Raw genomic sequence first — 27,683 nt, 5'->3', positions numbered from 1 at the left:
AATGTTTTGTATTTCGCTTGAAAAATAACCCAACAAACCATAACAGTGAATTTTTCGTCCATCAACTAATGATTAATCGATGGGAAGCATTTCAGCTCTGTTTAAATCTCCAGTGCTAATAAAAGTAGAGTAAGAATAAAATACTATGCAGGTAACACACACAGAAATAAGGATAACCAAGTGAATCAAGCCTGAACTCAGACAGTTGTCAAGCTCTCTATGGGACTAAAAGGTCAGAATAAACAGGAGGAATAACATTAAAATACAGCCTAAAAGAGTACTCACTCCACTGATTGTTTTTTAATACAATTAATGGGACTTGTGAGATTGAAAATCAATGAAAATGAATGCGGCAGAGGCCGAGATGTCCTGACTTTTAGTCCTAATATGGATCAGATGCTGGATTCTATAACACAATATCTTTCGTCTGAGCTTCCATGATGGTAAACACCCACATTAACGTCTCGTGGGTTATTGTGTCCAAGCTAAAGTTATGAAAACCTGATTTCAAATGAGTTCAGATTTCAAAGAGCTCCCCCAGAGCCACAGAAGACATCATACAACTGATTTCACAGGCTGAGTATACTACACAAATAAACATACAATAAAAGATTATAAAATACTGGGAGTCAGGTGTAATATGGCACACATAATTAATAATAATCAAAGCATGAAAAGATAAAGCATGTAAATATAGTCTTGTTTTTCTTCAAATTGAATAGATCTATTTAAGGTGATACAACATGATAACAAGCTCTACGTATAGCTCCATGTAACGCGAAATGGAGTTATATAGTGTAACAGTATTCAGATTAGTTAGTGTTGATCATGAAAATGTTAATTAGTCAGCATCATCTCACCAGCCAGCCAGACAGACAGACCTGTGTGACAGACACAACTGCTGTCTGGAAATCTAATCAGAAAGAGAGTGAAAAGGAGCAGATAAATGGAGTGAGACTTATTTCTCATTTGTATTCATTGGTTTGCATGGGTAGTCTGTCCTTCACTTCCTCAGACCTTCTTCCATCAGACATAGAGAGCTCAAAGATGAAAGCAGAGCAATTCATCAGTGCATTTACAGCCGTGAACATCAAGTCAGACACACATCAGACAGATGTAACACACTAAACCTGCTGTTTATATTTATTGTCATGTCAATTTCAACCAGAGTACGACATAAACCTTAACTATTGTTGGGAAATACATGGTTTAGACAACCATACTCAACAAGACTAGGTGACGTGGTGAGGCAGTGTTTCGTAGAACCTTGAGCTAAACTAAGATGCTGATGTTTAGCAGGTGAAATGTTTACAGTACCATGTTGTTCATGTGGGTTCATTGTGTTAGCATGCAGACAATCCTAATTGGCTTAGTTGCAATATTGGGTCCGGAACTGACCTGATAATGGCGCTAGATGGAAAGTAAAAGGATCACCAGAATTATTGCAATTCATCCTCTGGAATACATGAGTGTAAGTGTAACAAATGTCTTGGTAGTCTAAAAATGGAAATTACCTAATTTGGATTCATCCTCTGGGAACTCTGAACGCCTGAACAATATTCATGGTAAGCCATCCAGTAGTTTGCTGCAATATTTCAAGGAGTCACACTGCCAGCTTGGCTAAGAAGTTTCAGACATCATAATATTATCAAGAGATTTTATTTCTTGAATTTTCATTAAAGCTTCTTCAGAAAAACAACATATTACAGCCTATGAAATATTTACAAAAGGCATTCCTTGAAAATAAATCTTTTGGTATACTTACAGTGCAAGATACTGCAAAATACGACTGACTGCCACATTTAGAAAGTTGCACTCACATTTAGATCAGTGTCAGGACTGCTTATATTCAACATTTTAAAGCCAAAACTGGAAACAAAACATCTGAACGGCATCTGTAGACATAAAGTATTCATGCAGAGAGTCAATAACTCTGGTGCGATGAAAATCTTATCAGTAGCAGCTTTTAGAAAGCTTTTTCGGAAACAGTAATAATTCATCAAACGACTGAAAAGGCAGAATCCGGCTGATTTCCACACGAATTTCTTTTCAGTGAACTCTAACCAGCTCTGCATAGAAGGCATAGAAAGGAGTGGCCTTCTCTGTATGCATGCCAACAAACTGGAACAGGATATTTCCCCATTAAAACCGTGCAGCTGAAGGGAGTCACATATGTAATTCAACAAGAGGCTTGAGCTGAAGAGAAGCCATCAGCAGGAACTACAAGCAGTCATAACTATGAGGCCTACATGCTTTTAAGATGACCACATACTCATTAACTGCATTAACTGCAGAGCAAGGGAACATTTGGTATCTGCAGCACAGTGGTTTTAAAGGTTAAAATGAATACTTATCACTTATTCGAGACAGAAATACTGTGCATAGTTACCTGGAAACTTTTAAATGTATATAAAAGATCAAATTTACAGTTAAATAATGTGCAACAGCTTTACAAAGTGATTGACCATATTAGTGTCAGATTACAGAAGATGATGCTTATTCTTCCATACAACATTCACAAACATATTATTAATTTCTTTACATGCAGAATCACAAACACTGAGGGGAAAAGTGCACAAAACCTAGAAACAACAACTACTCTATTACTTTCTCACCATGTTGTGAGTTAAATTGTTACATCACATTCGGGCGCCCACTGGCAAACAAAAAAAAAAAAAAAAAAAAAAAAAACGTGCCATCATCATGTTGCGACAGCCATTTCTCTCCAGTCGGTGGAGACGAGCAGAGCTGGCGGCTGCTGGAGAAGAGGCTGCGAGCGGCGGATCAACACACACACAGGACTCACACGCTCCGTGGCCTCGGTGGACGTTGTTTCTCCTCCCTCCTGTGATAATCGAAAGGGCCGTCCGTCGTGTTGTCTCCCACTGAAGCAACCAAAACACTCAGCTAACGTTAGCCAGCTAACATCACACGAACTTGGCTGGTGGAGGCTAGTTAGCAGGTGCTAGCTCCAAACACTGGCTGCTGGAGCTGCTGCTGGTGGGAAACCAAGAGACGAAGGAGCAGAGGGACCCTGTGGCGTTAGCTTCACCAAGCTCCAGAGAGGATATCTCGGTTTGGATACACGACCCATTAATAAAAAAAAAAAAAAAAAAAAGGGAATCACCAGGAGAGGCCTGGTTGTCTTTTGTTCATCACAACATCTCCTGAGAGGTAAACACACTCACACATTCACACATTCACACATCTTCACAGCAGCAGCAACAACTGGAGGATGAGTGTAAATAAAAGGAAAGCAGCCGGTGTGAAGCGGCCTAGCATTCAGCATTTACGAGCTAACGGAGAGCTCGTCGTTGTTGGTTAGCCGAGTTAGCATCGCTGAGGCTAACGCACTTGTGTTGATGTGAAGTTAAACGGTGGCAGATGCAAGCTCACTAATGTTGTGTTATAATTTTAAAAAGGAGAAAGGAAAAAAAAAGCAGCCGGATTTAAAAGTTTTGCTCTCTCTCTTTCTCTTTATTTTTATTTTTTTGTAAACTAAAGCTGCACAAACTGAGCGAGCACTTCACTTCAAGCCCGTGCATGCAACACGTTAGCTCAAAACTTTACCAGTGAGTTTTATATAAATCTGAATAAATAAATATATATACAAGAGGTAATACTCTTTTTTTCTTTCTCTCTGATAGTTGAGAGCAGACCACAAGTTTAACTTTTGTGTGGCTAAATCCAGATATTTTCACCGGCACATGGATGACAGACACCCGACTGTTTTCTAAGTTGTTTATAGATTTTTTTTTTTTTTTTGGGTTTGCTAAAATTTTGAGGAAAAACACAGAGGACTGCTTTGATTCTGCTCAGGAGCCAATCTCACACTGAAAGAAGGCACTTGTTGTAGTCAGGATGGATTGGCTGATTTGTTAGAAAGGTCTTCACAGTCTGTCCCTTCATCTGTTGTCACTTTATTAGGTACACACAGCTCAGTCTGATCTAATTCATGCAGGTTATAATATCCAGGTTTTGTTGAAATAGTCCGGCGAGTTAGTTTGTGGAGACGTTTCTTAATATTTACTCCACGTTTGTTGATGCCTTTTTAAAAAAGTAGTATTTCAGTTTGCGTCATATCCTGGTTTTGTTGCTGCTGGATGTGAATATGGAGCAAAAAGAAACCCAGTTGTTTATGTCAGTGGTTTCTCATTTCTCGTCTGTGGTCGCACAGCCACGTCTTTGACTTCTCGACATCCAGCAGATCTGTTATTTCTCTATTTACTGATGAGTTCAACAAGCGAGGATGAACTTATTCAACTTTTCTACTCACTGCAACATAACTAAAGTTAAAAAATGCACCTGTTTACCTGCCTTTTTTTAATGTGACTACTCCAGGTAGATGATGATAGATGATACTTTGTATTTACAAGGAAATTTGTTCCCACAGTCTTTACAAAGCCTCACATACCAATAACACAACAGACAAAAACAGACATTCAATACAGAAACATTTTCCCGCCCATATACCTCTCGGCACGTGGTTGTTACCGGAGTGTAATGCTGTGGCAGAAGGGACAAAAGCTCCTGCCATAGCGTGCCCGTTTACATGCCAGGGATCTTTGAGTTGAGGCCGTGGCACATATTCAGGTTTTTCAGAACTTGGATAAAGTTTTATCAATGTTTCTGATACCCACATGTGATGTTTACAGGTGCAACACATAACCGTGATAGCACTAGGAGTGCACTCACTTTCAACCTGAGACTGACCCCATCACAGTATAGCCAAATCGTAACCCCCAATCCATGGACGTGTTCAGTGCAAACCAAGACAGGAACAGGGTTGTGAAGTCAGGTCAAATGTCACATGTTTACAGATTTAGACACACAGTCCGCACAGGTTTAACCTACAGCACTGTGTCAGTTTGGAAGCAGCTTCTCCGCCCTACCTGCTAGTTAAGTGCATTCTTTGACCTTGTTAGGTCTGAGACAGAACATCTGTATCTCAGTCCTGAAATCAAGATTGGAAACCGGTTTTCTGCATCAACGACTATATTTTCATTTGGCAAGACCACTGTAAATGAACCCACCCAAGCATGTGTAACCACATAACCCCAGTATGCCGCAATAATTTACAAAAGTCCTGGATCCTAGATGAGAAGTTAGGCTATCTTTTAAGAGTCGTATTGGAAACACTGAAGTCTGTTTTCATTAGAAATTCAATTTCTGAATTGGAGACTGTCACATTTGGGTGCAAACGTGTTCAAATAATTTAAAATCCACGTTTTGCTGAACTTGGGATACCTGTCCTGTGCGCTGGTATTAGAAACAGTGACAAGTGGTTTTCTGTCTGGCAGAAACAGCACTGTAAAGTGTGTGTGGGTTACATTGATCTGTAAGAAAACTCTGGTAAGAAAAGAAGGAAAGGAAAGAGAAATAGATCATGCTTTTCCTGTCTGTACTTGGAGCAGTGTCCTTTTAAAGACAATGTCAGATAAGAGTCTCGTCTTGACACAACTTCCTCCAGGTGAAACATTGTAGAAATGTTTGACATCACACTGCTTACAAAAGTACGACTGCAAAGGTGTTTTTAGATCCACATAATGCTCAGAGCCTAACCACACAATCCAACTGTTTACACACAGCCGACAGACAGATACTTAATTATTTATACTCGTATTAGACCTACAACAAGTTAAACAAGGTTTTTCCTCAGCCGATAATTTAAAACAACTTACTGTATTAAGAGTTGTTAAAAAAAACCCCCAACAACATAGTGTTGAGTCAACATCTCTGACATAGTGTCAACAAAAGCTGAATGCATGAAGCTTTAAAGTCTGATTTATTTCAGCCCTGCTTTATAGATCCGCTCTGGGTTGTATCAGTTATTAGATTTTCTGTCATTTCATTACATTTTTAGCAGCACACTGCAAAGAGGTGCTTTGGGAGGCATTTGTGTAACAGATGAAGTAATGTGGACAGCCAGCAACATTTGCAGGTTTCCAGCTAATACTGAAACTGTGGCTCAATTTGTTGACGTTTTGTATTTACCAGCTCTGACAACCTACCATACATTTGTTACAAACACGACCATAGTGACTTCATCAAAAGGAAAATAATGTTCGATTTAAAAGCAGCACGTTGTTGTCTGGAGTTCAGCTTTTTCTGCTTTATAAAGCAGTAATGTGACCGTAACCTCTCTGGGAATTTCAATGTAAACATCCTAAACTTTTTGCTGTTGATGTTGAATATTAATATTTGCCCTCATGGCATGAACCCTCTCATTACTCAATATTGCTGGTCTGTTTGCCGTCCAGTAATTGACAATTTTGCATCTTAGTGTGATTTAAAGATTTTACAAGCATGAGGACTGATTACAGATTGTATGGCGTCTGCTGTGGTGTACAGTGCCTGTCGTCAAAAACAAGATGAACTCGAGACGAGCTTGATAAATAATAGGTAGAAAAGGACATTGGTGATTTAAGCAATATTAGATGAGACTTCAGTGCTGCTAACAGACCTGACTGCTTCACTGTCGTGCCAATAATGACGATAAAGCACACCCAGCTCATGTCATATTGTGATTATACAACAATTAAAAGTAAATTTCCCCGTGGTGGGATAAATAAAGTATATATCTAATCTAATCTAATCCAATTACTAACTTAAATAAAAAGGTACTCATATTTTTGGACAATTTACAATTAATATGCTTTGCTAGTTCAGTCTTGTAGTGACTAAGATATCTGCTGAAAAGATAATTTTTCCACGGACAGACAGACTTCACGTTTATTTTTGAACTAATAGCGCTGTATTTGTTACTCACCACACAGCTGAAGGAGGATGTGATGTGAACATTTCCAAAGTGACTCCACAGCGTCAAAATGTGTTGAAAAAAGATCGATGTAATCATTTCCAAAATTCACAACATGTTTTTATCAAACGAATATTCAACTTCAGTCCGCATTAGTCGACCTTTAGTCCTACAGAAACAACGTTTTCTGTTTGATCTCCGAAATGCTGCACACAAATGAGGAACACAGCTGTATGGACGAGGCGGTCTGATAGCAACGTATCAAAAGTTGACTTCTGGTGTACTTAATTATATTTATTTACTCATGTTATATATTTTCAGGATGTGATAATGTGGAGATGGCTGAGATTTTCTATTTTTTAAAAGTATTTTGTTGATTTTAAGGACATTGTAAACGTCTAGTTGACCAATCAGATTGCTTGCTCGTAACTACTTGTCACTGTTTGGCAACTTTTCCAAATTACTATTGTAAGAGGCAGGCCGAGCTACAGGTCTTTTTATTTTCAATTTAATTTATACAGCACCAGATCAGCAACAGAAGTTATCTTATGACACCTTCCCTACGGATCAAGTCTAGACTGTGCTCTTTGTAATATTAATTACAGAGACCCAACAATTCCCACAACTGTTATTAAGAGTCAAATGCTTCCTTGGAGGAAGTGCTTATACCACGATCAATTACTGAACCATCAGTTCAGTTTATGACGTTATGACGTCGTGTTCGTCCATCTGTATGGTGAAGAGAATATAAATAGGCAAAGTATAGAGAATGCAAATACAAAGACAGGCTCACAGTATTGGGTAAAGAATGGCAAATTTTCAGTTCACATGGATTACTGTGATGAAATACCATTTTTCTGGATGTGATTATTGCTGCAAGGCCTTAGAGAGAGAGAGATGAGGGGTATCCTAGACTTTGTTTGCAGAAAGCTTCACATTCCCACACTGTTGCTGTGTAACTGACCCTCGGGCCTTCCTAAAACCATTCTCATATGGACAGTGAGATTTCCCGGCTTTGAAGCTCATATTGACAAAACATGAAGAGGTGAATGAGTGAGATTGGTTATTAAGGATGTCAATAAAGTGGAGGTGTTTCATGTGGCACACTTCTTTTTAAAGTGAGACCAATAATTGGTGATTAACACACAATTAATCAGAGTAATGTTGTGGAGCTGGACCGGTAAGACGCTTTCTGCAGGCAGCCACATAACCCTTAATCCTGTTGTGAAACATAATGTAATCAGAATTTATTAGAGAAATGGGGAAAGCGCCAACATCTAGAAGGTTTTTTGGATTTCCCAACAGTTTTCTGCCCTTCGTACTGTGTTCCTCGTCACTGCTAACTCTACTGTAGATCTGAGGATGGCTTTTTAACCTTCACTGACTGAAGCCGGAAAAGACAGGACATAAAATATGAGGAAACTTGCAGCTAGGGCTTTCCCCGCGAATGTCAATGATTAGCATTACTGGAGAAGCCAGTAATGGCTCCTTTTTCTTTTATTATAAAGGATTTAGTGGCACCTAACAGCAAAGTTGCTGATTGCAACGAAATGAATACTCACCCATGTTTCACCCTCTTCTCCCAGACATTCAGGAAAAACTCTGGCTGCAAAATTCACATAAAAAGCAGAAGTCCATATTTAGATCAGTTGTAGTTTGTCTACAAAAATGGTGGACTCCATGGGAGAGGACCCGCTCTTATTGTAGATTTAAAGGGCTCATTTTAAGACAACGAAAACGCACATATTCTTATATTCAGGTTACTATACACTAATGAAACATGCTAATAAATATTATATTCAATTCCTTCAAAGAAATAGCCCCAAATCTTTACACTGGACCTTTTAAGCAGGCTATGAACTTTTAGATTTTAAGATTTCAAAATTGGGTAACCACAAAACCAACTAATGGAAAAAAAGAAGGGTGGGGGAAATGAGGTACAGCTTGACTCTGAGCTCGGGTGCTGAATGTTAGTTGGTAGATGTTGGTGGGCTGGTGTGGAAATCAGGTGTGTTTTCAGCCAAATATTTGGCCTTAACTAGCGACTCTAAGCCAATTTGGAAAATTGTGGTTTGGGTAGAGCCTTACTTGCAACAATAGTCTGCAGCTGGACTTGATTTTTGTTGTGATTGCCACCATGCTCTTGTAATTTTCACCTAAATGGACTGTGTAATAACCGTTCAGTTGTATCCAGTTTTTATGAGACAAACCAGAGAAACATTGGCAGGATTTTCAATGATGAGGCGTGGCGGACACAGTTATCATTGGAGCTTTTCAGCTGCAATCCAGCAGCCCTACATTTCGCTCTGTTAGTTAGTTGGTCAATCCACAAAAGTTTCCCAGCTGTTTGGCAGGCCACAGTTTTCTGTGGATGTAAGGCTGGTGGATGCATGCATGCACGTACGTGGTCGCAGCTATTGCGAGTTCGTGCTTGTCAATGAGGTGCAGCAAAGCTGTTTCAACACAAAGCATGTCTTTATCAGAGTAAGAAGAGGCAGCGTGGAGGTTTACGTTTCCTGCCGTACATTGAGAATACCTCACGTCAACAAGGATGGCAAGGACCAATTGGCTGATGGTCTCGGAGGCAGGAGAATGAAGACTGAAGAGAGAAGCCTCTGTGTTGAAGTGGAGTGCTTTAGTAAGGCAATGAGTGCGGTCTGATTTGAATGGGCTGTCTTCCAGGTCATTGGGGACCCAAAACACAGTTTAGGGAAAGACACAAGGACATTTGGATAATGAGTGATTCATGACATGATTCATGTTTTGATAGAGAGGAGGGAATGAGGGCACAAATTGGGACTAAGCTACTGGTCAAGATGAGTATGAGGACTTACAGTGAGTACAAACCAGAGCGGTGTTTATGAAAAGGTAGTTAGATCCTGAAGTGGTAAAGACATGTTCTAGCTGCATAATTTGAAGTTAGTAGGAAGTGTTAATGTGCCACCTTTTCTCAGTTTTTTTTTTTTCATCCAGTTTAATGAATTCAGCCGTCACGGGCAGGTTTGGAGGAGAGAGGACATCTAAAAATGTAGATGTGGAGAAATCTGAAGAAAGACACGAGGGAGGGATCTGGAGGTGTTTGGTAAAAGCAGAAGGAAATAAAACGGTTTTCATAAGCACGAAGAGGAGAAACGAAAAGATTACAGGAGCAGACTCTACCAAAGTCCAGCCTGCTGTCAACTGTGTGTGTGTGTGTGTGTGTGTGTGTGTGTGTGTGTGTGTGGGGGCAGAGACACTTGAGAGAAAGTGAGATCAATGAAAGAGGAAATTAAAGGGCTTTTCTGTGGGGAGGTCCAAGTCACCTTGAAGAAGACAGGGATCTCCCATTTCCAGGAAATCTCGTGAACTATGTTGTTGCCCTAAAGTCCTAGTTGATGACTTAGTTAAAAAAAAGAAGAAGCAGACAACAACATCAAAGAGGCCTGAAATAACTGTAAGTAGGTCAGATGTTTGGCCATTATAACACACATGTTGGGTCTTTTTGATATTCAAACTCTGGAGCACCCTCAGCCTCCTGATTTCTGTGTCCAACATCAATCCTTTGTTCTCACATTCACTACTATTATATAATAAACACTCAGTAGCGTACACGGCTGTAAACAATATAATGAGTTTATTTATGATTTTACATCATCATCATCATAACTTTTTGAGGGCACTATATAGAACATATAGAACATTTTCACATTCACTGTTTGACAGTCAAATAAAAGGGTAATTTGAAGTAAATATAGTAAATAAGGAGCAGTTTTTGTACGCAGCGCATGTTTTTGTTTTTGACTCATGTTAGCCAGCTACTTGTTAGTATTATGCCAAAACCCCATCGGACATGTCTGTGTCACATTGTGGCTGTGATGTTATTTTACCGGTTATTCTTTGTAAAGCTACTCCAAATGAATTTCCCAGACTTTGTTAACTTAGCTCAGATTTGGTCATTTTTTCCCGGTTTATGTGCTTCTACCATGAGTAACTATGCGACATAGTTTGCCATGTTTCCTTTCGGCTGTTGATACAATTGGAAGTTTGCACATGGTGTTTTATTTTTGAGAATTAACCTCTTCTGCGTGTAACTTCTGGCCAGATCGATCTGCTCTGTGCAGACTGACATAGGCTGCTTCCTGCGTCCGTCAAAAATAGAATAGCCGTGTATTCTCGGTGGAACAGAGTGGAGAGCTGCTTCTGGGACACTTCTGAAACGGACCACGGTGCTTCTGGTTGTGTTTGAAACATTGACTACAACGGCCACGATCATTAACTGGGTTGAACCAGAGCGGTAAAAATACACTACAAAGGCAACCTGAAACGAGACAATACGCTTATGCTTTGTAGCAACATAAGAGAAATCTGGGTTTGAGGAAACAAGTTGTCTTCAGATATTTTTCTGCGTCATGGATCCTGTTTAAAAGTTTATTGAGGTTGTTCTTTACACTGATTTTCAGCCTAAGTCAGATTTAGTTGTTAGCGTCAGTAAAAGTTGACAGTATTCTTAATAAAGCCCAATTTCATTTTGAGACCTCACCTCAAATCAGCCTTCAGACAAAGCAGCAGCACTCTCATATTGTTTGGTCTTCTCACACTCCTGAAAAATTAAACTCCATCTCTTTATTTTTATTTTGGTTTTATTGCATGTTTTCATCTTCTAATTTCTTCCTGTCTGCAACGCCGTCATCGATCATGTGGTGGTGTTTTCTGGTCTGTGCTGCTTTTAATATACTTAATGAGTTTCGCTGTCAGGGTTTACTACAGATTTACAGGCAACTACAGTGGAGTGTGGGTGTGTTCTGCAGTTGTGAATGGCCCTGCGCTCTGTATCTGTGAGGCACAAGGAGTACGTTAATAATTCAGTGCTGTGCCATGTAGCTCTGAGTTGGTTAATGAACACGGGGAGGAATCTCTCAGGCATATTGCTTTGATGTGGGCTATAGTGTGAACGCTGTGTGGCACAGTGCAGGGACAAGAAGTGGCAGATTGGGACAAAACAAGTCAGTAGCGGATATATTGAAAAATCTTGCTGTGGTAGACGATCTTGTGGGTTCTCACAGAGAAGTCAAAGTACAGACCGAAGAATGAGGAGAGTCTCGCTTTATTCTGGAGAGACACTTTCTTTGTTTCGTGTTGCTGAACAAGCACATTTTTAACAGTCGCAGTATCCTTTCGCTCATCATGTCTACAGGAACACAAAGAGCGGACCTCGCCTCATAAGCCAGGGTTTTTCTCCCCAAGTAGATCAAGACATCTGTGCTGTGTCAGTTTCCTGTGCTTAGACTAGAGGGGTGGGTTGTATATAAACACAATCTTAAAAAAAAAAGGTGTCTGTAATGTATTATGAAGTCGATATTCATAATTAATAACGGGACATTTTATAGATAGTGTTTTAGTTGTCTGGCGTTTGTCTAAATTAAATATCTGACAAAGAAAGGTACTTTGTCACATTTCATCTTACACAATATCAACATGTACACAGTTATTCATTTTATTATACAGTTACTTATTTACATAGTGCTGGCAGAGCAACATCAGCTTACATATGCACCATTTCTAGTTCCTATTTTGGTCTCCACCAACTCCTAAAGAAATCATTTGACTCTTTAGCTACTAAATGCTCCACTATGTTGTTACTAACCTTGTCTGTCAGTCGTTTGGTGTTGAGGAGGCAGTGTGCAGCATATTCTTGGAGCATTTTCACTGAATTCTTATGAATGCTGAGAGTGACCCAGAACACTAAATCTGTGGACTGGACAGATAAACAACGAGCCAAGACTCTCTCTACAAAGCTGCGTAAAGCTGAGGTGAGCTGCAGATTCAGGTGATAATTCTCTGTAGGTTCATCCTCTTTACATTCTAACATTGTTTTCCCATGTATGTTATTATAAAGATATAAATTATAGCTTTTGTAAACCCAATATTACCTTAAGCAGCTCTCATTGATTTGCAACAGTTAGTCACAGCATGGAAAATCTCTGATGTTGACTCATTTCTCTTGTCTCATGATTATATTTTGTCATATCACCCAGATACTTGCAAATAACCATGACTTGCAGCTTTAAAGCATACAGACTGACACAAAATGCGTTTTTACCATGTCGCACGTCGGTGTGAAAGCAAATAAGCAGCTCCCCCAAGCACACCAGCCTCTGTGTGATTTCCTATCAGAGACATAGGCTGCATAGGCTTTGAGGGTTTTCAGCTCAGACCTTTTTCCATCTTGCCATAACACAATTGCATCTCTTCACTGCCACCCACAACTCATTCCCTCTCAAATACCCAGCAGTCCTTCTCTGAGACTGTAGCAGAGGTGCAGGATGAAAACCATTTGAAAAGAGGCCTCTCCCAGCAGAGGCCCTGTTGGCATGGAAACGGCTGTCTTTGTGAATGAAGGCTTCTCTTACGCGCCTGGTCAGGGGTTTCCCACTGTCTCATGGTCCAAGAGGTTGAGTCTCTTTTTACAAGTTCACCAAACCTGCGTTTATTTTTGTTTGATGGTGCTTCTTTGGTCATGCCCTCTGCTGGTTTTACTGTTGATTGTTACTGTGTGATTATGTGACTGGTATTAGGTTTGGTTCCAACATTATGTGAACAGTAGAGCCTAAAGCCCACCTAAAGGTGAGAGAAATAGATATTTAGATGAGATTAGAAATACTTTATTAATCCCTAAAGATGGCTGGATTGAGTAGGAAGTCAAAAATGTGAGTATTTTTAACCAAATGCTCTGCAAAATAATCAATTTCAGCTCATAATTACAATTGATGCTGTGCCTTTTTGTTGTTGATTAGTCGACTTATCGTTGGTTTTTCAGCTAAATGAGCTTTTCCCAGTTACTTTGAAATGACCTCGAGCATCCCTGATATGATTGTGTCCAGACAGTGACCCAGATTACGATTACGTTTGCATTATATGTAGGTTTAAAAAAAAAAGAAAAAAATGTATCAAACATGAGAATTGCCTTCATGAAAACGGTAGCTTTGCTTTTACAATCACTTGATTATCCAAATGTTACATGCAAACCAAGCGGAAACCTCCGTGGCTGAGAAGTGAACCCAATGCGGAAGTGCCAAAAACGGCACTTCCTCAAACTCACCTGTTCAGATTATATTAAGGCTTAAAGTTAGGCCGAATTAACAGTGTTGCTGCTTAGAGTGACAGATGGATGCCGTTACAGATGGCTTGTTTGAGCAACCAGGCGTCATCCAGTGTGCCGATGATCCACGTCTGCCGATTTTTAGATTAGCAGGGAGATGGAACATGGTGGTGGCCAGCGCCACAGATTTTGAGCTTTAAAATGTCTCTTTAGAAAACTGCGGGTGACCTCACGTGTACGCTGACTGTTCTTTATACGGTCAGTGATGCAAACATGAAGTCAAATGTTAATTAGCTGGCATTTCGTCAGCGCGAGAGGGGTGAGGAAAGAAAAACCCATGAATGATAAAGGTAAATCAACGATATTCCAAAAGTGATGCACACATCTTACAAAGAAACGCATTGTTTGTTTTCCAGGTTATTTGTATAATTTATACGTGAAAGAAAAACAGTAACTTCTTGTACTCTGTGGATCAAGAACCACTGACCTAACTATTCATCTCCAAATTCAGTTGAATCAACAAAAAAGGCCAAGGTCAGTTCAGCATCCTCACTGACCCACAGGTGTTCACAGTTGGCACACCTTCGTCCTTCATATTGAGACCAGAAATTATGATTAAAAGTCTGATTGCACTGTTTGGGAAAATAATAATCTGTTATACACGAGCAAAAGAATTTTGCCCTCATAATATCCAGTTTCAGCATGGCCAAAACCAACCCAACCATTTATAGCAATTAAGTCTAAAACATTGTAATTAGTCTGCTTGCAGATTCAATGCATTTTGCTAACTGAGAGTCTTTTGAGGTCATTTTTTTTGCACCACTGTTTGCCAACATAGAAACTGCCTAGAAATTGTTTCAATTTGAAGTTATGTAGATCTCCAGCCCTCATGCTTATTCGTATGGATGAATTATTTACTGTTAATCAAAATTAAAGTAGGTTGGGTCACACATGCGTTCCATAGATTGTATTTGACTCTGTTCCTCTTCAGTTCAAAGTTCAATAATGGATTATTTTGGTGTGATGAAGTATCGGAGGCACTATAGGAATGTGCTGCATTGTCATGGTAGGATATCCTCCCTCAGACTTGACCTGGGTGGCTTTCCGCCGGAGACTCGGGCAGCTGGCAGCTCAGTTAAAGTGCCTTTAAGTCTATTAGAGAGGATAATCCTTGAGGGAGAGTTCAGTGAACAGAAGGAGCGGAGCAAAACAGTCTGTCAATTCACTTTCCTCATTTTTGCCATGTGATTGTATCTCTTGTACAATCCTTCGTGATGCAGCCAGTCGTTCTTCAACACGTGGCCACCATATGCTTTCTTCGTTACTCCCTCACAGACGGCCTCCCTAAACAAGACGTTAAAGATAAAGAAAATTCAAAGATGTGCGTTGCATGGCCTCCAAGTCTTTGCTCAGCTCCAAACAAATTTGCTATAAGCGGTCTCCGAGATGCATTTTTTTGACATTACAAGATGAAACAGGCATGTTTTGTTTGGTTTTCTGCTGTTGCTGTATCATTTGTAACCCACAGTTGTTTTCTCACCTTTGTTGCTTTCTCTACACTTTCTCCAGCCTCCCACCTACCACCTTCACTGCCCCTGGCTCAGTCGGTGGCTCAGCACCACTTCAAAGGGGAAGGTCTGCGGAGCTGCAGATAACACGCTGTACCCCCAAGCACCGACAGGCTTTTTCAGAGCCCCTACACAGTGCCTCGACTGACAGGTTTGGACCCCTTCTGTGTTTTGTGGCAAACTGTTTCTGCTACTCCTGTTTCTTTGCTGATGTTTCTAGTAATCCCCACCCCCCTTTTGCTACGTCTCTTTTCATTGTTCTGATGAGCCCCGGTCTTAAATGTACACTTGAATTCCACTGTCGCCTCGCAGCATTTGTATGCACTCGTGGAACTTGAAAAGATGAAAGGAATGTAAACTTCTTGGTATCTATTTAGTAAGAGTACTATTTCACTTTTTAACATGCAGTTTTGAGTAATTATTATTGACATAATTATAATAATATTTGGCACTGATGTCATGCTACAATCCTCTTTGAATTAAGTTCGGTGGTTTTATTATATTTTGTGTCAAACATGATTAGTATATTGACTGATCTGATAATGTTTGGTCATTTTCTCATATTGACACACAATGCCTTTACATTAGAGATTCGGCACAAGCCACCACTTTTTGGCATTGCTTTTCTAAACGATTTAAAATGTCCACTATTTGTTTCAAAAGCACCAATTATTAACTATAGCTTGTCTCACCCTCTGCACGACAATTATAAAAATCTAATTTTCCAGTACAGACAAGTTGTGTGAATGTTTGGCTTCTGAATCTTTCAGTTTGATTCATGACCTGATGGTTGGCAGAGATATAAACCCTAATTAAATTCTTTACAAGTTGAAAAAGAAGTAGGAGAACTTAAAGAATGACATTATGTTATTATTATTTTACTTCTATGAATACTGTGATATAAATGTACTGTTCTGTTTTATGTATCAGAGCATGCATAAAACAAGCACCTGAAATGTAACCTTCACAATCGTAATGGACAACAGATGACGGCTTTATGTTGGAGTACTTAAAGTATTTTGCTAATGCTCACAGTCATGGCATCTGTTGGCTTATCAGTGTTTCCATGGCAGCAGCACTTTGCTGCTCAGGTTCCTCATGATTTCCTCTGGGATGAAACACCTCTTAGTCTGCTCTCTAAGAACATCTTTGTCCATCGGGGGATTTCAGTGGTATATACTGTCTCTAGTGAAAAGGGACTGTTATACAAGCCTTCAGTGTAGTCAGGAGCCAGATAAATCACCTGATGTCACGTAGATGAATGTAGATTATGTTTAGTAATAATAAGTTACACCAAACTGTTGGGCTCGTTGTTTGCATAACACTTAATATCGGTTTATCAGAAGTCTACAAGCTGGACAAAAGATTACTCAACTTTAAAGACACCAAAGTTATTTGGAGTACAACTACAAATTTATTTTATTTGTTCTCTGGCAGTAGACGCATGTTGGTGTATGCCTCTCTCAGTATCATGTAAACTGATCATCCATCATTTGAAATTATATTTTAGTATAAAACAATCGCAATAATAAGTTACTTTTAGACCTGCTATTTATCTTGTTGACATATTTATGCAGGTTACATGTTTGTATTGGATCATTATTTGTAGTCATTAGAAATAAACTAGCTTCTGCTGCAATAACATTTGGAGTGAGTATAACTTTGGCAAATTTCACAGCACAGGCCACATTTATGAAGCCACACAGAGAAAGTGGACTTTTATAAGAATTATTGCTCGTCTCTTTAATGTGTTGGCCACATCATATTTGCAAACTGAATGTTAATGCGTACAATGTACCTTGATTACAATATAAAATAAACTCATTCAGGTCCCATATAGATCAGATCATCTGTTGATGGTATGCTGTAGTGCAACATTGACGCAGAGACAGCAACACAACCATTCTATCATCATCATCCCTATGCATCTACTACGATCACCGTCATCCTTATTGCCTCTGTTATTCATAATAAAACTAAAAACTGCACTAGTGATCATGACCACAATCCAGCAGATGTTACCGTTTCTCAGTAAAAATGGTTGTGAGTCTCCGCAGAGCCAGTAAAACGATACAGAGACGAGATGGGCTTTAAGGTTTAAATATCTCAACTCAGAAGTGTAATGGAAACTTAAAAGGGTGAGAGCAATGTGTGCAAAGGCCTGAAATGATTTTTTTCTTTGTAATAACATTAATCAAATCTGAATCAACGGCCTGACGTAAACATGTATGACCTCACTCGTTCATTAATTCCGCCTCCTCTCATCATTTTCTATTTTGCTTTGTAATTCTGCATGACTGAAATATGAGCAAGTTAGTTGTGTGGAAATCTTTTTTTTTTTTTTTTCCCTCCCTACCGCTGAGACTCACAGCTGCAAATTATGTCATGATTTTGATGTTCAGGTCTCAGTTGCGTGGTGTAGAAAGCTCCTGGAATTGGAGAACGAAGCTGTTGAGAAGGTGGGGTCGAAGAGGAAATGAGGCTACATTCCAGCAGAGATTTATGAAGTGTCTTTCATTCTAGCTGTGCTAGAGGTTAGTTTGCAGCTGCTCCAGACAGCTCTCTGACTTCAGTAGACCTGGACCCATCTCAGCGTAGATATCGACAGGATTTCATGAGTTACCATCTGAGAAATGTGCTGTATTGAAGATTCATCTAAAAAAATGTCTTCCCTATTTGTTTTGTTTGACAATATTTCACTAAAACACCATCAGTGCATGGCTTTATAAGCAGTAGCTTGTATATTTTACCACCCTTGCAATCCCCCGCTTTGATGTGGTAGCAGCTTAATCTATAGAGACTTGGCTTTGGAACCGGAGGGTGGCTGGTTTAAGTCCAGCACGGATCACAGTATGGAGCATGGTCTGGTAGCTGGAGAGGTGCCAGTTCACCTCCTGGGCAGTGCCGAGGTACCCTTGCTCTAACTGCTCCCATAGCGCCACTACGTAACTGCCCATCACTCAAACTATCTTTCCACTATTTATTTGCATGTCTATAAGCCCTTTGTGAGTATGTGGTTGTATTTCAGGCCTATACATGTAAAAGAAGAGGTTCTTCATAAAGGGATCAATAAAGTTAATCTTCTTCGACGTATCCTAAATCAAGCTCTCATGTGGACCACAGAGCTTGGAAGGAAAACTAAATGCTGTCAGACTGCAGAATGATTCACGTCTTAAACACTGACATGGCCTGTTTCATCATTAATGTGAAAGAGACTTTGGTGCTGCTGTGTGAGAACATGTCAACCGCACTGGGCCCCAAGTTCACACCTGCAACAGGAATTAAAGACATTCTTGTAACACCTCTCGGGTCTATGTTTGAACAACAGTATAATACTCTAAAATATACAATATGTTTTGGTATTATGATTGCGATGGAAACTATTGCATCAATAGTGTGACCTAAAATTGAATAATTCACTCCAAAATATTACATTCAGAGATTAGTTCTGCATTTCAGAAATAATGCTACCAGGCTGTTAAACCTGGAGCAAGGACCTCTTTTTAAATTTCATGGCACACCGTTCAAAATATGTCGGAATGAAATCAAAAAATTTAGGGTGACTACAACTACTTTTTTTTTATTTCACTGAAGTATTAGAAAAGTCTCAAAGTGTACCTTGTTTTCTTTTCCACATGACTCATGTTTCAGTCAAATGTTGTGTAAAGTTAGCCAACTACACTGAAGAGAGCCCAAATGCAGTAATGTTATCAAGCTGTTATGCTGTAAGTATTTTGCGGTATTTAGTTGCAGCTTCAAGTTATTTTTGTTATGTAACTTTGGGTATTTATTTGCGATGCTATTGGCTGATTTGTTACGTAAAAATAACATTGTTATGCATCCTGGTTATGTAAAAGAATGAAGACGAAAGGACAGTTATATTAAGTTTATTGCTGACTAAAACTACTGAAAGAGAGGTGTATCACTGGTGTGTCTTCTAAATTAAGGCACATGTAAGTGCATTTACAATTGAGATATATTTAAAGTGGACAAACTCTTGATGAGAGCAATGATTTCTCTCACTGAGTTGCATAACCCAGTGCTTCTCTCATATTTTGACCAGAGTTACTCAAACTGAACAGAGGCCAGGAAACACAGCAGTTGCAGCATTCCTCCATGTGGACTCTTTTTCTTTTTTTTTGGCACATCCACACACACAGCTGACCCAGACTGAAGTAGCTGGCATCCATAACCTTTGTGCATGCCTCACTTAAAGGCCTCTGGGAAACATTTTGAACTTTTCCTAGAAAGCTTTGAACTTTCCCCGTGATATAGTTCAAAAGTTACTTATTTTGTTTCTGAACAGCGTTGGCCAACATGTTGCTTGCAGTGGGTGAAAGAGAAACGGGCAGACCTTTGTGTGCATCTTAAGAAGACTCTCACTCACTTGTATAGCCTGCTGTATCACAAACAAGTGTATTACTTGCTCTCTACTTTTAGGTTAAAGTGACTCTGACTAAGTACTAATCTTCTATTCATCTTGGAAGCATTATTTTTTGGGCGTTTTGCCATTATCAGATGGTTAAAAGAATAGCTAGAGACAGGAAATATGAGGGGAGAGAGGGGTATGACGTGCATCAAAAGTCCGCCTGGAATTGAACTATGAATGCTAAGACCACATAGCGTGCGTCCCAAACTCCAAACCTCTAGGACGCCCCGGAAGCAGCATTAAAACTTTTTTTATTCAATACTTACAATACAGTTTTATGAGTTTGTGTGACTAACCAGCAGAGTACAGTTGTGGTTTATGTGTTGTGCTAAGCTGAGCTAACTCTAGGTCATACGTGTGTGGACGACGTATTGATGAAGTGATGCTTTCTTCCTGAGCTGACCCTAATGGTCGATGTCTGGGCCGAACCAGACATGTTTGAATATATTGGTATTAAAAATTGGATCAAAATCCGCTGCACAGATAAACTTTTGTTTGTATTTTGTTGTATTATCAATAATCTTGTTGATTATTGTTGATTTATTTGTTGGATCAATCTTCGTATAGACACCCAATGTAAAAGTACCAGAAAAGACATTCCTAGAAAATACAGCCATACATAACATGAACACATAACATAGTTGGTTATTCGTGACCTATTTCATAACAATCAAAGAGAATGGGGTGAAAAAATATTGAATTGTTGTTTCCATGTTTGAGCATTTCTTGTTGAATTCACCTTTCTGGAATTCTGTTTTTTAAAACGGTGAAGTCATTGGCAGTATGTTCCCACATCTGGAAACATCCACTAATCGTCTGTTGTGTAATTATGTTGCAATAAACTAAGTACTCCTTCACAACTTGAGCTCAGCAGCTCGTTGCAAATAAAGCCTATGTAAGAATCCTGAATTGTGAGGTTTTCAGTTTGACCATCTTTACGTCTCACGGTTATCAAGTGTCAAACAGCTGGATAGCCTTGTCTGGGCATCTGCCCGCTTCCCAGAACTCGATGTCCATATCCAGTTTTGTTTACGTCAACTTTAGAAATCCTGTTCTTTTCGCACAAGCCAGCTCCATGGCTCTGCTGGGGAGTCTAGTGGGTCTAATTATGTTTGTAGGCAGCTGCTCAAAACCAACAGTCAATTTCACATATTAGAACACCCTTATCTGTCTTTTGACCTGTTATTGAGCAAATTATACCCTAGGGAAATGAAATGAGCTATTCAGTATTGGACGCTTTCTGCAGTGTTGATTTAAGATTGAGAATTTCAACAGTTAGGGTTAGAAGGATCACAGGGACAGGTGTTATTATCTTAAAGTTGACCTACTGAAATAACATTTCATTTTAAAAATTGTGTGGTGTACTGTGAGGTGCAGTTAGCTGGCTGAAGGGTCAGTGCTGTTAGCCGTTGCTAGTCATATCTCTATACATTGGGGTGCATTCAGACAGAATCCAGTGCTATGGTGAAAACATGTGGCTGTGGCGGTGCAGGCTACCAAAAGAGGCTCAGATCAGTCAAACTCTCCACAGTCAGCCTGAAATGTGACTGAAACTGAGGCTATCCAGGTGGATTCATGGACTGAACTCTGATACTCTACCTGTTGTGTTTATTTTTATGTACCCAGCTTTTAAATCAGTGTCTGAATCACAATTTAAGCTGCAAATAGTGACTCAAAGAAGTTTCTTTTGGTTTGTGTCCAATGATTTGAGGGCAAGAGCGAACATCGATCAAGTGATATAGACAGTGAATGAGAGCGAGGGAGAGCTCGCATCGATAAAGCTGGTTAATTGGCAAAATAAAAAGTTATTTCCTGATTGTTTCTTAGCGGTAACATTCAGCAGACCCCCTCAAACTCCACACAGTGCCACACAACCCTGTGGTAAATTGCCACAGCACCTTACTTTGTCATGGGCAATAGACAGACTACTGAGATTACAGGACTTGCCATTGATGTGAGTTTTGACAGTTTGGTCATTTTGCTGTCACCAGTACTGGACCCATGAAAGACAGCAATCTAACGTTAGCTCGACACCCACCCACCCACTCTGTAGCACCACTGTACAACCACAAATAGACTGTGAGTGTTTCTGTAGCTCCAGCCGAGTGAAATCTTCTCTCTAGTGGATCACATCACTTTCAGGCATCGGGTTATAGGCATAATAATAGATTTCAATCTGGACCTCAGGAAGAAACCTGTAAAGAATTCAGGGTCAGATTTATTTTTGTTTCATTGTGTAAGATGCAATTCTCTAATCAACATTCAGTTTAATATAAGTATTTGATTGTACTCTGAATAAGCGTTGTTAATAGGAGATTGGCATTGAAGCAAAAACTTGACCGGGACATCCATATTCCTTATTGAGAAATTGAGGAGAATTCACACTTCAGTTGGCTTTTTAATTTTTGCAAAGATGCACCATCACGTTGACGCTGTTAGCTGTGGTTTTTTTGCCAGCAGCTGCCCCTCGTTCACTTCCCACCAGACGAGTCAGAGGAACTGACGCATCTGTGGTGGTGACTCACTGTTACACGCTCATGCAGGTGTTCCATGTTGTGCCAGTTTGTTCAATTGTTCTGCTGTTAGTTTTTTTTTGGGCAAACCTTTTGAAGAACTGTCGTGTTCTGTCTGGCTTTTGGGAGGGGGGAAAAAAAACAACAACTGTGAAATCCCAGCATCCTTATCTCACTGCTCTGGCCTCTCTCCTGCTTTCTCCTCTCGTATTCCAGACGGCCCCATGGCCTGTTAACTCTTTGATGACCTTTTGAGATTTCTGTACTGACTGCTCTTTTTCTCTCTTTGTCACACAGGAAAGAATCAGCCCTTAGAGTGGGACCTGGAGTGGAGAAGACCAATTGTGGCCTGAACAAAGACAGACAGAGAGAACTGTAAGTAAACACTGCAACCGTGTGAACTTCTCAGGGGTCAGGAAGTTTTTGTGTACTTAGTGCTGTGCTTATCGCATAGGTTTACACACAGGAATAGTAGGGATTTATGGTTGTTTTCAGTGGGTGAGAGCACACATGTGGTTTTTGTAGATCACAAAGAAGCTGAATTGTTCTTTTGGTATCTGAATCTGAAAAAGCTGGGACGAAAATATGCAGCAGATGACTGGAAATATCTCGCACATCTAACAGTTTTTTTAGGCTCCTGGAATCAGATTTGTATTTTGTGTCTCTGTCCGTGGACAGCATTGTGTTCACAAGCTTTGTTTTCAGAAAATAAAACCTGGAAGACAAACGGTGAACAAAGGAAAACAAGGATATTACATTTCCATTGAAAAGGTGATGAAAAGTAGCCTGGCAAATGTCCAAGTAAGGTAGTCTATTTTTGCTACTGTGTAGACCATTCAACACTGTTGTGGACATCGATAAACACTATCAACCAGCTCAAGTTTGAGTCGTTTAAGTCAGCGTTTGTTTGGTGTTGTCAGCAGCAGATGGGATGTAAGCCTGAACCCAGTTGTTTCCTAGCAACACATTTCCCATGTAGTAAATTAATTCACACTCCACCATCGTGTCAACTACCATGAAACGTTTTTAACCTCTAGGAAACACTGGTTTTGGTGACACACTAAATTTCAGAGTTACAGAGTGCTTTACAGAAAGGGATAAAAACAATATCATGAACTCACAAAGGCTCTTGTACAGGCCTGTTTTTGTTTTTTTTCCCACAGAAGTAGACCCGTGGCGATGACTTGTTTTTTTTGTCTCGACTCTGACAAATTATAAGATGAGACATTTTATGTTTGGAAGTAATCCAAAAAACACAATCACATGCCGTTGTAGATTACTGGCAGTTTGTTTCAACTCTTACGTCATGGGACTCAGCAGATAGCATGCTTTAACTTTGGAGCTACTTACAGCACATTTTTATATAGTAGTACAGAAGAAATACTTACTGTGACTTATCTTATTTTCATCACCTCATAGGCTGCATTCAGACAGGGCGCTGAAGGTTTTTTTTTTTTTTTTTTAAGATTATTTTTTGGGCCTTTTCAAGCTTTATTATAGAGACTGAAGAGTGACAGTAATGTGGGGAGAGAGAGTTGGGGAATGACATGCGGGAAAGAGCCGCGGGAAAGAGCCACAGGTCAGATTTGAACCCTGGGCTTCCGCATCAAGGACTGAGCCTTCGCACATGGGGCAGCTGCTCTACTAACTGAGCTAAGATTTTTCCATTCAATTGAGTGGTTGTAGTGTGGGCAGTGACTTGTGGCAGTGAAGCTGAGCTGGATCCAGCTTTTGGAAGAACGCAGCCCAACATGACGCTATGGCTGCTAATCAGGCAAACCCCATGGACTAAACTCTGATACTCTACCTTTTGTGTTCTGACCTCTTTTATTTCATGTTACCCAGCTTCTAAATCTGAGTCTGGCTTGCAATTTACGCTGCAAAATAGTTTATTTTGGTTTGAGAGAAAGCGAGTATTGGTTGAAAGACGTAGACGTGAATGGGAATGAAGGAGCGCAGCCATCGAGAAAGCAAAACAAAGTTATCTCTTGGTTGTTTCGCAGTGGTTAGGTTCAGCACAAATAGACAGACCCCCAGGAGCCCCCACATACTGCCGGACAACCTAGCAGTGATCTGAGAAAATAAGCTGCAGGTTCACGGTACATTCGCCACTAATCTGAAGGTTTTTTTCTTGATTAGTCATACAGCCTACAAACGGTAAATAGTGGCAAAACCTCACACGTCCTTGCAGCGATATAAAACAGAAAAAAGCAAAGCAATTAATTGATCATCCAGCTACTTGCAGATTAATTTCCTGCCATATGACTAACTGACTGATTGTTTCAGCTGTGCACACATCATAAAACTTTGCCATCTCAAACTCAGTGTTATCATTTCTTACCTATTGTTCGTTTACTGTGTGGTCCTGAACCTTTTTGTTCTAACACTGGTGTTTAATTTTACGACAGAAAGTGAAACCACCGCGCCACAAAAGTCTCAAATCTCCGACATGTTTCACATCAGAGTGTGTCATATACATTAGCAGGATGATGTGAGCTTATGTGTCATCTAATGGAGTGCAGGGGGGGAAGTGCCATAGAGATCAAGAAGGACAAGAAAATGATTGCTCCAGTTGATGTACGGAAGGCCCCACCCTGTGTTTCATTGTCAGTATCTCAGGCAGGATGCAGACCTTTCACACTTGCGCACGAGACACAGTGGAAGTTGTTGGCGTTGTTATGAACAAACAGGAGGTGAATTCACTCAGAGGTATCCTGTGTGTTGGAAGTGTGTATGTGGAGGCAGGGAGCTGAAAACACTGCAAAATAAATAGCTGTGTTTGTACCGTTTGTCTACACATTGGGATAATTTAACATTTTGGAAATTACCTTGTATAAATTTCTTGACAAATGTATGTTTTTTTTAAGCACAATATCCTAGGTTGCATATATTTATTGTGTACCTAGAGGCTGATGCGTTGTATGGCAGTCAACAATGACCGTGGAGCCAAGGGCGTACAGTTAATGTGTTTATAGTGTATTCAGCGCTCGTTGCTGTAAGGGGAATTCTTCCTTAAAGCCGTGAGTGAGGAGCAAGTCTTGAATTATTCATCCTAGGCACGCGCCGGTGAATTAAAGGTAAAGTGATAGCACATAGCAGAGCCTTGCTTGGCTCTCTGCTGCATTTTTAAAGTGTGGACAGGCACTCAAATGTCAAAATGTTAACATTGTCTTCCCCCTAAAACTGTTACCCTGGTCTCTGGGACCGGATAAAGGAAATTTGATATGGAGTTTGAATAATTCAGGATGATGGTCTGGGATTGAATTTGGATCCAAGTGCAACTTCCCCATTTGTATCCCAGTGCTATCTCCTTGTGCTCAAGACTTGAGCGCTATGAATGATGAATTTGTCTGCCCACTTGCAAACAGGAGACGAATGGCAAATATTTCATATTTCGTCTTGAAACCAAATCACTTGGATATTCAGTTTAGTCACTACACGATGTATGCTTCTTCCTGTTACATTTGCTGGAAGAGATTTTTCCTTGAACAGTAAGGAACAGAAGAAAAGTGAATTCCAGTGAAAAGGTGACTTACTCCAGAAGAGGTGCGCCGCTGTCACTCCCTGAAAAGGTCCTTTTTTATTTGAATTTGAAACTGCTTCCTAAGCACACTGTTGAAAGGGACTGAGATTTAGCCCTCCTCTGTGTCACCTCCTAATCAGTCCCACACCTCTTACCCACTCATTCTTTGTAAATAATTCAGAGCCGCTCCAAGGAAGGACATACACACAATTGATAATGGAGGATAGCTGGGGACAGTAAAAAGCGCTGCTGAAGCACTTCCAGCACCGACTGCAAGTCCAGAAAGTTTAAACACCATCGACCCTGATATCATTTTAAATGTGGACATAGTTTGCTCGTGGTTGACTCAGTGCATGTCTACAAGTCCAAATGAAAGACACACAGTTTGCAGCAGATTAAATCTAAAAATGAGGTGCTATGTGTGTCTTTTTAAACAAACTGTCAAATTGTATACACTGAAGAAGAACAGTTATTACTAATGTGAGCCAAATGGATCAGCATTTCAAAATAAGGCATGACCTAAGACAGTAGGTCAGTAGTGACAGTAGTTAGAATAAGAATGTCTTTGTAATCATGACACAAAAGAAGAGTAAAAATTACATCAGCTTTAATTGTTTAGGGGTATTGTGTTTTCCCAGCACTTTTAGACTCTGTGTCGTGTTGTAGAACAGTAACAGGAAAAGATGGGTGTTTCGTCAATGTGAGCATCTGTGTCATCCTTTTTTGAGGGGTGTGGTTTTCACTTTCATGCTCCGGAGATCCTGTTTAAAACAGGAAATATAACTTTGTCCCTGTGTCGAGGAGACAGGAAGTCGTGACTTAACTAGACCTCTTTTTGGCTTTGGCTCGCTGCCCAAATATGAATTCTGGCGATGGCCAAATCTATCATTCTGTGTCATTTTGAGACGCAACCACATCAGAGCCCAAATTTAACCTGTGAGAGTCAACCTGAGTGTCGGTGCCAATGAGTACATGAATAGTCTCAAGTAGTGGGAAATAATCCACATACTGCCTTTTTTCAATGACTAACATTGCTGCTTGAGTTTTCGGTCTTTGCCCACTAGAGTGCAGCCTACTCAGAGGAAACACTCTATCTACAAGCTTAGACATGTCTCTGTGATCAGATGATTTTCTTCTTGAAATCATCCCTTAATCTTTCAACCAGAATGTGGATAAATTGCCTTTTTAATATGACTCGATTCAAACTTGAAGACGAACCGTGAAGGATGCGCACTTAATCAGTGTTTTTCCTTTTCAGTGCGTCAAAATTTAGGTGCTTCAGCATAATTGAGGACATAATTTGCAAGCCCACTTAAATGCATCAAGCACTAATTGTTGTAAAGAGATTAATGGCACCATGTTAATTATCACATACTGTATTTGTCGCTTGATTAAGTCCAAATCTTATTACTCTTTTTAAAGTGTGTCGCTCGTCACTCTGAGATTTAAACACTACATATCAGGTGAATAATTTCCACCGGCAAAGTTCTGATAACGTTAACAGTTGTGCTGTTTTTTGTTTCGGGATGTTTATAGACTCTAAGCTTTATTCATTAGACATTGGTTACAACGGTCTACATTAAAGTTTAATTAGTGGCTTCATCAGTCTTCTCAGTGAATGCATGCCATAGATTTATTCCACAGACAGCAGACGGAGCACAATTAGCTTTATAGAACGAAGAGGATGATGACTAGACGTTGTTAATGCAAGGATATAATGATGGATAAACCTTTATAGAAGAACAGAGAAGTGTTTGGTTTTTAAATAAGTACTTTATATTGACAGAAACTATATGATTTTGTGCCAAAAGGATC

The 27,683-nt window shown here is 39.9% G+C and overlaps 1 protein-coding gene across 1 annotated transcript in view; it reads left to right on the top strand.

The window, feature by feature from the left end:
• Positions 1-2,681: 2,681 nt before the first annotated feature.
• LOC113746523 (cilia- and flagella-associated protein 251-like) overlaps positions 2,682-27,683 on the top strand; it is a 39,432-nt gene continuing 14,430 nt past the window's right edge. Inside the window, exons 1-3 of the mRNA XM_027282521.1 lie at positions 2,682-3,174; positions 15,405-15,554; positions 22,643-22,720. The gene's annotated coding sequence lies outside the window, so the exon portion shown is untranslated. The remainder of the gene's footprint in view (positions 3,175-15,404; positions 15,555-22,642; positions 22,721-27,683) is intronic.

Source organism: Larimichthys crocea, chromosome X (assembly GCF_000972845.2).
Source record: "Larimichthys crocea isolate SSNF chromosome X, L_crocea_2.0, whole genome shotgun sequence".
Taxonomy (NCBI): domain Eukaryota; kingdom Metazoa; phylum Chordata; class Actinopteri; family Sciaenidae; genus Larimichthys; species Larimichthys crocea.
The sequence above is the reverse complement of the archived record's forward strand: the minus strand, read 5'-3'. Positions and strand labels throughout refer to the sequence as shown.